Source organism: Tenrec ecaudatus, unplaced genomic scaffold, assembly GCF_050624435.1.
Source record: "Tenrec ecaudatus isolate mTenEca1 unplaced genomic scaffold, mTenEca1.hap1 Scaffold_3849, whole genome shotgun sequence".
NCBI classification, from domain to species: Eukaryota; Metazoa; Chordata; class Mammalia; order Afrosoricida; family Tenrecidae; genus Tenrec; species Tenrec ecaudatus.
Window position 1 is genome coordinate 70,041 of NW_027459214.1, and position 11,330 is coordinate 81,370.

The 11,330-nt window shown below is 41.5% G+C and overlaps 1 long non-coding RNA gene across 1 annotated transcript in view; it reads right to left on the minus strand.

The window, feature by feature from the left end:
• The window catches only part of LOC142436538 (uncharacterized), a 43,475-nt gene extending 42,072 nt beyond the window's left edge, over positions 1 to 1,403 (minus strand). Inside the window, exon 1 of the long non-coding RNA XR_012781998.1 lies at positions 1,316 to 1,403. This is a non-coding gene — a long non-coding RNA (uncharacterized LOC142436538). The remainder of the gene's footprint in view (positions 1 to 1,315) is intronic.
• Positions 1,404 to 11,330: the final 9,927 nt, after the last annotated feature.

The window sequence follows — 11,330 nt, forward strand, 5'->3', positions numbered from 1 at the left end:
CCATCCCTACTGCCCCAAGGTGTGTCTTGCATTGACTATGAAACTAGATTCTGTATCCATTTTCCAGGGCTGTCAAAACAAAGCATCGTAAATCAGGTGGCCTTTAAGAACAGTCCACCACCTGTCTATCAGTTCGTGGTGCAGTGGTAGCTAGAGTGTTGCTGTGAAATTGGAAGCCGTGCCACCGATATGACAAACCCCAGAAGGGTCAGCAACGATGGGCAGGCTTCAGTTGAACCTCAAGCCCTGTGGTGCTCAACCTTCCTTTAATACAATTCCTCATGTTGTGGTGACCCCCAACCATAAAATCATTTTCCTTGCTACTTCATAACTGTAATTTTGCTACTGCCATGAATCGGGTGACTCCTGTTAAAAGGTCCCTGGACCCCAAAAGGGGTCACAACCAACAGATTGAGAACCACTGCTCTAGCCTAAGGCAGACTAGGAAGAAAGACCTGGTGATCTACTTCCAAATATTAACAAATGAAAGCCTTATGGGTCACAACAAAATATGGTCCTATAGAGTGCTGGAAGATGAGCCACTGACCTGCACACAACAGCTACAAAAATAGACTCAAACACACCAACAAAGGCCTGCTGAACTCCAAAGCCCTAACAAACCCACTGCCCTCAAGTCCATGCCAACTCATAGCGGCCCTATAGGACAGGGGCGAACTGTGTATTAGTCTGGGTATGCTAGAGAAAACTCGAGGGAGACTCATGTGTATGACAGAGAGTTGGTGGTTTTTAAAAATCATTTCCCTATTATTTAATCATTTTATTAGGGATTCATCCAACTCTTATCACAATCCATCCATCCATCCATCCATTATAAAGCACATTTATACATTCATTGCCCTCATCATTGTCAAAACATTTGCTCTCCACATAAGCCCCTGGCACCTGCTCCTCGTTTTTCTCCTCCCTCCCCACTACCCCCTCCTTATGAACCCTTGATAATTTTATTGGGGGCTCATACAACTCTTATCACAGTCATTCCATCCATCCATCCATCCATCCACCCATTGTGTGTCAAGTACATTTGTACATGTGTTGCCCTCATCATTCTCAAAACATTTGCTTTCTACTTGATCCCTTGGTATCAGCTCCTCATTTCCCCACTTCCATCCTCCCCCCCCTCATAAATTCTTGATAATATATAAATTATTTTGTCATCTCTTACACATCAAACATCTCACTTCCCCCACTTTTCTGTTGTCCGTCCCCCAGGGCAGAGGTTTTATGTAGATCCTTGTAATCGGTTCACCCTTTCTACCCCACCTTCCCTCCACCCTCCTGGTATTGCCACACTCACCACTGGTCCTGAAGGGATCATCTCTCGTGGATTCCCTGTGTTTCCAGCTCCTGTCTGTAACAGAGTACATGTTCTGGTCTAATTCTACCTTATAAATCAAGAGAGAGTTTTATATCAAACAGTAATTATACATTAAGCAAACGTCCCAGCCCAGTGCAGATCAAATCCATAAGTCTGATATTAGCCCATATGTCTGATACCAATCTATACATTCCTTTTCAGACCCATAAAACATGTGCAGTGATGCTGAATGCAGGATAATCACAGGCCAATGGGTGGAAAGTCTTGTGGATCCAGTGGCATTGTAAGCATCTCAGTGCTGGCAGCGATCTCTCTGAGGCTTCTTTGGCTTCAGAGGTCTGGTCGCATCCATTTGGCTTGCCTTGTGCAATGTCTCCCAAGGAGTAGCAGAGAGAGAGAGAGAGAGGTGTCTTCCACCTCCAAGGAGGAAGTACCAGATTTCTCAGAGTTCTCAGGAGAAGGCTATGCCCACATAAAAATCTCACTGACTATCTCCAGATTGGCAGCCTAGACTCCACGCCTACACTCCTAATCCTTAACGTGAAACAAGATTAGGTGACTACCACAGGCTCCTAATCCATAACAAGCCCATTTATTTTTTCCCTGCATACCGACGCCAATCCAATACCCAAAGCTTTACCCAGAGGGTGGAGATCTACTTCTAAAACATGAATATAGAAAATCGCTTTTGCTTGAAGGCTCTCAAGGAAATGCTCACCGACAACTCCATTCCTATTATCTCACCTCCTCCAAATTAGTCTTCTTCTGGGCTTTTAGTCACACCAAGGTCTCTCCTGCCCCAAAGACTTTACATGCACTGTCATCTCTACAAAGCCCTGAAGTGCCAAGTTCAAAGTTCCAGTTAATCTCCCTGATCCTGAATTTTAAGAACTGTGTGTGTGGGAGGGAAGGGGTTGGGCTGTTTGTTGAACTGCTGGGTTTTGGAGCCATTTGTTATGCAACCTCATTTTGTCAATGACTGGTTAATTAATGCAGCATTCATTTGCCTTTCTTCCACGCACAGCACATGGCTTGTATCTTTGGGATCACTCTTCCACCATGCTCCATCTCCATGCTTCTGCTGGCATTGACCCAATCTGCCAGCTCCAGGCCTGGCTAGTCAGGGCATGACTTTCCTCTCTCCAAAGGGACTGGGTCAGACTCACTATGTGACTCATGCTAGGTTAATGATATCTAACCCTAAAAAATGCCCCAGAAACAATTGCCCCATTGCCAATGAGTCCATTTTGAATCATAGAAGGTCCCTGTGGGGTTTCTCAGACTGTAAATATTTATGTGAGCAGAAAGTTCCATCTTTTTCCCTATGAGGTAGCTGGTAGGGTAGCACTGCCAACCTTGCAGTTAGCAATCCAATGCTTACCTGATAGTACCACCAATGATTAGAAAGGAAAAGAGCCTCTCTCTAATAGAATTCCTGAGCTTCTAGATAAAACTACAGCTGTCACCAGGAAGCCTGCGTGAAACTCAAAAGGAAACAGCACTGAAAGGAAAAGGTTCAAACTCTGATGGTATCAACTGAGTGCCAGAACCCAGCTATTCTTGATGCTCTGTCCCCAGACCTACAAATTCCATAAACCTACCCATTAATTCCTTCTCCTGTTCCTTCCCTTCTCATGCCCCAAGGTACTTTGACTTAGCTTTGAAGGCACTCACAACTTCACGGGTTCTGCCTTGCACAGGTGTCTGCTTGCTTCCAGTTCAGTCCTGACATTGTCCCTATCTTTAGCCATGTTAGGCTTGAGTCCTAGAGCTTTCCTTTGCTTGTCTCCCCATTGCTCTTGTCCTATGAAGTCTGTGGCTTTATCTTTAAGTCTAAGTCCTGCCCTTTCGCTTTCGTAGAAATCTGTCTCTGTATCTTGGCTCGTGGCAGGTTGTGTCCTTCAAAGATGACTGTCCTAATGTTTCACATCGCACATTCTCTTGTTACGAGTTTGTGTTCACTTTTCCAGAAACAGGGCCCGCTTTCCCTCTTCCTTGCATCTTGGCAGGCCTTTGACTATGGCAGAAGTGTTGCTCTGTGACTTCCACCTGGTCGTATTGGGTTGTTCACCATTGGGACCCTGTCAGGATGTTGCAAGGAAGACCAGGCCAAATGAAAATGTCACATATAGGGTTCTTCTTGAGCTCCAACCAATAGAAGTATCAGTCGTGTGAAGGAGTGAGTCTTAAGAGAGCTGCAGCCTCTGTCCTTTGAGCTACCCCAGCTAATGCTTGATGAAGCCAAAACTAGTGTTCTCACTGTGCTCTGCCCAGATTGCAGATTTGTGAGCAAAATTGATATTATCATTACTTTAAGATGTTATTTGTGGGGATACTTTCTGTTAGCAGCAGATCATCAGAATACTGCCTAATCAGACTGCATTGCCAGTTTTACTCTCTCTCTCCATATATATATATATATATATACACATATATATATATATACACACATATATATATGTATATATGTATATGTATATATATATCCTCCACGCTTCTGTCAGTTGGTTGTCCTATAATGGTTTGTGTATTGTTATGATGCTGGAAGCTCTGTTACCAGAATTTCAAATACCAGCAGGATTGCACATGGTGGACAGATTTCAGTGAAGCTTCTAGACTAAGACAGACAAGGAAGAGGGGCCTGCCCGTCCACTTCCAAAAATTACTGAAAGAAAACCTTATGGAGCACAAGAGAACACTGACTGACTAATGTGTTTTGGACACACTATCAGTGGACAATTGCTAGAGGAAGACATCATATTTGATGAAATAGAGGGACATGGAAGATCCTTATTGAGGCAGATTGACCTAATCGCTGCAACAATGGACTTCAACATTCAGGAATGTGTGACAATGGTGCAAGATCAGACAGCACTCCATTCCATTTCATATAAGGTCTCCATGGATCACAGTAGACTTGATGGCACTCTCTATATGTTTGTCTTCAGTGACTTCCCATAGGGCTGCTCTGCCTGGCAGCCTCTATTCTTCATGCTTCCAAATGGGGAGCACAACAGGTCCATAGTCACTGATATTCCCCTCAATCCCCAGGTCAAGTAAGGAGGCATGAAACTAACTATGATGTTCTCTTTGCCTTGTCTCTCTCTTCCTTTTCCCGTCCTCCAACAGGGCTAGAGGGGGTAAATACTTACCTTGCAGTCTAGATGAGAATTTCTTCCACACCAAAATCTTCTCCTTCCTCAAAAGGCACATACATGCTTTTCTCCTTGTTTTGAATTAAAATGGCAGATGGGATGGTAGGAAAGAAAATGAACTAGTCTAACAGAATGGCCAAACAGATTTACCTTCCACATAAGAATGCAAATAACTCCTCAATCTTGTTATAGAGTCATGATATGATGAGCTCCATCAAAGCAGAGTAGAACACCACGGAGGTCAGACCAGAAAGACCATATTGAGTTGATTTTGTATGAGAGATTCTAGTTGCTAATTATACTTTTCATAACAGACAGATGGCAGGTTTAGAAGCCCAGACTTAAAATGTCTTTATCTAATTGCCTGCCTAAATATATATTTGCAATATGGTCCTCAAAGGAATACTTTCTTTACCTTAAATTCCCTTTCTTTTTCCCCTCTTTTATGTAATTTTATTGAACTATCATTGATGTACAATAAACCATATTGTGTTTTGCTATTTGAGGTTTTTAAAAAGAATCATTTTATTGGGGGCTCCTATAACTCTTATCACAATCTATACATACATCCACTGTGTACATTTGTTGCCATCATCATTCTCAAAACATTTGCTTTCTACTTGAGCCCTTGGTATTAGCTCCTCATTTCCCCTCCTTCCCCCTTCCCACTCATGGACCCTTGTTAATTTATAAATTATTATTCTGTCCTATCTTACACTGTCTGACATCTACCTTCACCCACTTTTTTGTTGTCCCTCCCTCATGGAGGAGGTTATATGTAGATCCTTGTAATCATATCCCTCTTTCTACCCCACCTTTCCTCCATCCTCCTGTTATTGCTACTCTCAGCACTGGTCCTGAAGGGGTCATCTGTCCTGGTTTCCCTGTGTTTCCTGTTCCTATATGGACCAGTGTATATTCTCTGGTCTAGCCAGGTTTGTAAGGTAGAATTGGGATCATGATAGTGGGCGCGGTAGCATTTAGGAATGAGAGGAAAGTTATATGTTTCATCGTTGCTACACTGCATCCTGACTGGCTCATCTCCTCCCAGCGACCCTTCTGTAAGGGGTTGTCCAGTTGCCTGCAGATAGATCTTGGATCCCCTAACTGTATTCCCCCTCATTCACAATGATATGATTTTTTTGTTCTTTGATGCCTGATCCCTGATCCCTTCTACATCTTGTGATCACACAGGCTGGTGTGCTTCTTTCATGTGCACTTTATTGGTTCTGAGTTAGATGGCCACTTGTGAACCTTCTAGTCTTTAAAACCCTAGACTCTTTATCTTTTGATAGCTAGGCTCCATAAGCTTTCTTCACCTCATTTGTTTATACACCCACTTTTAGTCTTGAGTGATTGTGTCGGGAAGGTGACCATCATGGAATACCAGTTCCTTAAATTCCATATCTATAGGCTTAAGTCTTACCCACAGGAAACCTATTTTTATTTTATCCCTGGAACAAAATCTTGCAATAATTTTCTCTTTTTGGGTAAGTCCATCCTCAATCACTTATCCTTTAACATTTACAAGAATTTATCTGTAACCAACCCCATTTACATAGTCTCATGCTATTTCCACAATATGCTAATAACCCTATTTTTTAGAATTGGCAGAAAGCATCAGCATCAATATCCCATTGCCACTGAGTTGATTTCAACTCATGGGTATAGGACAGAATAGTATTGCCTCATAGGTTTCCAAGGCTGAAAAAAAAATCTCTTTATTGTGAGTTGGGTGAAGGTTTACAGAATACATCCGTTTTCCATTTGACAGTTCACACATATTTTGCTTCATGATATTGACTGCAATCTGCTCAACGTAATATCACTTATCGCACTTCCTCCTTGTATTTCCTGTTTCCATTCCACCTTCTTTCCTGACCCTTCTGAACTTTATCTTTGAATAAATTATATCCTTTTGATTCAAATGGGTGATTAGTGTTACTTTTTACCTTATAGATCTACCTATTGTTTGGCTGAAGATTGAGCCAAGGGAGTGAGTTCAGTTCCAGATCTGAAGGTGCCTAAGGACAACAGTCTTGTGGGTTCCAAGAATCTCTCTCTGAGCAATATCCCTGAACTTTTAAAATAAGTTTAAACTTTGTTGCACATATTTCTCCTATTCTATCCCAAACTTCCAAAGCAAAATCATTATCATTGTGTTGAAGCTGACTCATAGAGACCCTACAAGATAGAATAGAACTTCACCCTTTCATTTTCCAAGGCTTAAATCTTTACCAGAGCAGACAAACTCATATTTCTCACATGGACCAACTGATAGGTTAGAACCACTTTCTTTGTGGTTAGGAGATCAATGAGGAGTCCACTCTGCCATTAGAGCTCGTTAAGAATGCGATCCAGGATCCCCTAATGCTATCCCTCTCAGATCAGTTGGTAGTGGTAATTAATGTAAATCTTAAGGGGGTCAGACTGCCACATCGTAACTCTTCCTTGGGGAAGATGGTGGGTTTGAACTGCTGATTGATTAGCCCTTAAGTGCTTAATTACTGCCTAACCAGGGTTCTCCTTAACATCAGAACAGTGGACATTTATTGGTTTATCTTACTGGTCTCTGTTCCCTAAAAATTGCACTTCATCCACAGGGTTTTCTTCCACAACACACAGCTGCTAGTGTTTTTGGTTTGTTTTTCCACATGACTTCACCTTCCTGGTCAAAGGTGATTTGTCCAGGGCTAAACACACAATGAAAACATAGCCATATTTGCACACTACAAAATTTGAAGTGAGACAGCAAGTTATTTGTTGAGTTTTTTGAATGACTGAAGTCTAAAAGGAAGTGTTATGATACAGGAAACAGTGAGTTTTGATGCCCAGGATCTATGCTGGGGACCCAGTTGGCACTCCGAATGACTATTCAAAGTGATGGTATGAATTCTCCTCTTCCATGACCTACACATATAATAGATATAACCACTAAGTCCATGATTTGAGAAATGTCTTGTGTGATTGAGTTTGGGTTCCCCATAGGATTAGATCCTGAGACAAAGGTTTTAATTAAGCCATTTTTGGGGGAGATATCAATAAGGAAATGGGAAATAGAAAAGGGAAAGAAGGCAGCCAATGAAAAGTACATTATCAAACAATTTAAAATTGTGAGCAACTGGAGGTTAATCTTACTGGAGACACTGTAGAAAATCCACTAGTTATTCTGCCCAGAATGTGAGGGAGTGTGGCTATTTGTCCAACAACTCCTATGGGTCATTGGTTAAGGGTTACTCCAGGAAGCAAGAATTAACTCCACAACCTCCTAAGCCATGCATGCTCAGGTACAGTGGTCTACAGAAACTAGAGAAAGCAAGAAGAGAGATGTGCTGCCCATTCGGAATTAGGCTAGCATGCCAAGTTGTCAGACATGTCAGGTTCTTGAACTATCATAACTTGAAAGTCATCATGATCCTGTGAGATATACCACTGGTATTTCAAACACAAGCATAGTTACCCGTGGTGGAAAATTTTCAGAAAAGCTTACAAGCTAAATAGACTAGAAAGAATAACCTGCCAATCTACATCTGAAAAAAATAGTGGTGTTTGTGGAGCGCATTGATAGCAGTGGAATATTGTTTCATATAGTGCAGGATGATGAACCCCTCAAGTTGGAAGACACTCAAAATATAATTGGGGAAGAGCTGTCTCCTCAAAGTAGAGTTGACCTTAGTGATATAAAGTTTTCAGGACCTATATTTGTTGATGTGGCAATGACTCAAAATGAGAAGAAACAGCAGTACTGCAATAACCACTAACAAGAAGATGGGATGCATGAAATATGGATCTAGAAAAATTGGAAGCCATGAAAAAATGGAACACATAAAGCTCAAACACTCTAGGTGTTATTGAACTGAAATAGCTGAACTGAATTTGAACTGAATATTGAACTGAAATTGCTCCTATGCTTGAGCCCATTGTTGTAGCCACCGTGTCACTCCATCTCATTGAGGGCCCTCCTCTATTTTGAGGCCCTCTCCTTTACCTAGTCCGATATCCTTCTCCAGGGACTGGTCTCTTCCGACAATATATACAACACACATAAGGAAGTCTCGCCAAGCTGGTCTCTGACCCAATCAGGCTTGGTCGACCTTTTGGCAGTCCATGGTACTTTCAATATTCTTCTTTAGCATCACAATTCAAATGTATGTACTCTTTTTCAGTCTCCCTTATTCAATGTCCGACTTTCACATGCATATGAGGCCACTGAAAATACCATGGCTTGGGTCTGGCGCACCTCAGTACTCAGAGTAATGTTCTTGATTTTCATTTCTCTAAAAAGATCTTGTCCAGCAGATTTACCCAAACGAATGTGTCTTTTTATCTCTTGATGGCTGCTTCCATGAGCACTGATGGACTGTGCTTATGAGCAAGAAGAAATCTTTGGCAACTTCAAACTTTTCTCCACGTATCATGACACCACCTAGTGATCCAATTGTGAGGAGGATTCTGACCTTCTTTCCATCAACTTGCCATCCATACTAAAGGCTGCAATCCTTGATCATAAGAAACACTAGGAGGGTACAATAAAACTGTACTTCCTGGGCCTCCTCCCAAATGCATGAGTCTGTAGATGCTGAGGCTGCTGGTCTGAGCCCGACTCTTGAGCAACCAGTTACTCAAATGTCGGGGACAGCCACACTGACCTCCCACAGAGCATTGAAGGAACGCAGCAGAATCTCAAGCCACAGCACAGAACAATTGGATCATAATCTGAATTTTCACAAAACCCTCTGGTGATTCGTAGAGAAATTAACATTTCAGAAAGCGTGGTGTAAATTATACCCCTACTTTGGCCAAGAGGACTAGGAATGGGATGGAACAGGATCTGGAACTGCCGGTAACTTGAGCGCTAACCTTCGAAACCCTTCAGCACTAACAGTGTCATGCAGAAATTCAAGCCTCGTGTTGCCAGGTATTCCAATATCTCAAAAAATGTGAATCTGGATGCTTATGTGAAATCTCCCAACTGTAAAATATTGGCAATTAATTCAAAGGTCTCATAACGTCTTCTAGGCTAAATAAAATATGCCCGTGGGCCATAGTTCGCCCACCGCCTTAATGTAACCCCTAACCTAAAAAAAGTCGATCGTAACTTAAGTTAGTTTGGGGGAAAATGTTGGAGATGCCTTTAGAACACTCTCTTTAAAAGCTTTAGATAAATGGTATCTTTGGTAACATAATTATTTTCCATTGGGCATAGTTTGTCTGACAAGAACTCAGCAAAGCAGCAGAAATGAATGTTAGACAGGGCAGCTTTGAAATATAAGTTATGGGAGAAAATTTATGCAGCTTTAAGGCAGGAAGCAAGAGAGGCTGCCCAATGCCTCGGGAGGGCCTTTGAGAACAGGAGATGTGAGAGCAATCCATCTCAAATGGGAAGGTTTGAGGCATTTGATTATGTTTACTAATAAATACAACCATGGGCATGGAAAATATTTTAGTCACAAGCCTTTAGGAATGAAAGAACAGCCGCCTTATGGATGTAGAATTTATACTAACTTATTAAGTAAGTATATCAGTTCCAAAGTAATATCAGTTCCATAGTATCTCTCCATCTTTATATAAAATTATTGAATTTTATCATTTCCTTTTAAGAAAAAGTAGTTTAGGGGGTGGAAAAACTACAATCGAGATATACAAATAGGCTCAAAGCACTATATTGTGAGGATCTTGGGCCGTCATCAAGCCATCCCTTTTTAAAGATACCTTAGAAACTTGTAAACCATCTAGAAAATAACAAGAAGGGATCTTTCAGCAAGGTCAGTTAGGACTAGAAAGTGCACAGCAGGCAGCTAAGCCGCCGAAAAGAACCATGAAAGTCAAATGATGTGTCTGAGAAGGAGAAAGGCGAACAGGAAAGTGATGAGAACTGCTTATTACTTCCCTGGAACAGGAGTAAACAAGCAAAGTTTCCTAAACACATGGAATGAAACAGAAAAGGCTCAGGAAACTTTCCAGTCACCTCTCAGTAGGCTCTGCTTGTGACTATATCTCCTTTAAGAAATGACCCTAAAAATGTTTTGTTTGTTTTTTTTTAAAGAAGTGACCCTTTACTCCATAATCTCAAATGACACTCCCGGATCACAAGCCCATTTCTTAGTCTGTCATAAAAGGTGTTCACGATACAAGGACAGTTTAGCTCTAATCCTCTTAAATCAGAAAGCATTAACTCATCTCTTTCCAAAGCCCTCCAATTAGCCCAGCAATTAAGACAATAGGTCCTTGTCTGCACGCTACAGACATATCTTTAAAACGGGCAAGTGTCTGCCATTGGAGTAATGAAGTAAACCTTAAAGTTTAGCAGGATGATTTGGGGTCAACATTTGAAGAACTACTATTATCTCATAGTTGATTCTAACACCAATATGTTTTCATTATTTTTCAAGTTGAATATTCAAGACACACGCATGAGGCAAACATATACTAGATGACATTATTTCCTTTAGCAAGGAAGACGCACATCATATAGAATAGTAAATAGGAGAAGACAGATAGGCTTTGACAGTTCTACAAACATAAAGGGAGTTTCACTTGATGCTGCCATGATTAGCGGCTTCAAGTGTAAATGATCCTACAACCTCACAGGTTCCAACACTTATTTGTCCTACTGCCCCACTCTCAGGAAAAACCCTTCCTTAACGCCTCCCCTGAAAATGAAATCTTAGGTATAGATCCAGATCTAGCTATCAGTGCCCTTACCCAGAACAAAGTATAGCCATCTACTTTTATAGCCCACACCGCCCTCTGGACACTTTCAGTGCCCCCGGGGCAGTCTTCCCACTGTGGAAAATACGGATTCTAAGATAAGCATTCACTTTGGGAGTCTTTTTATA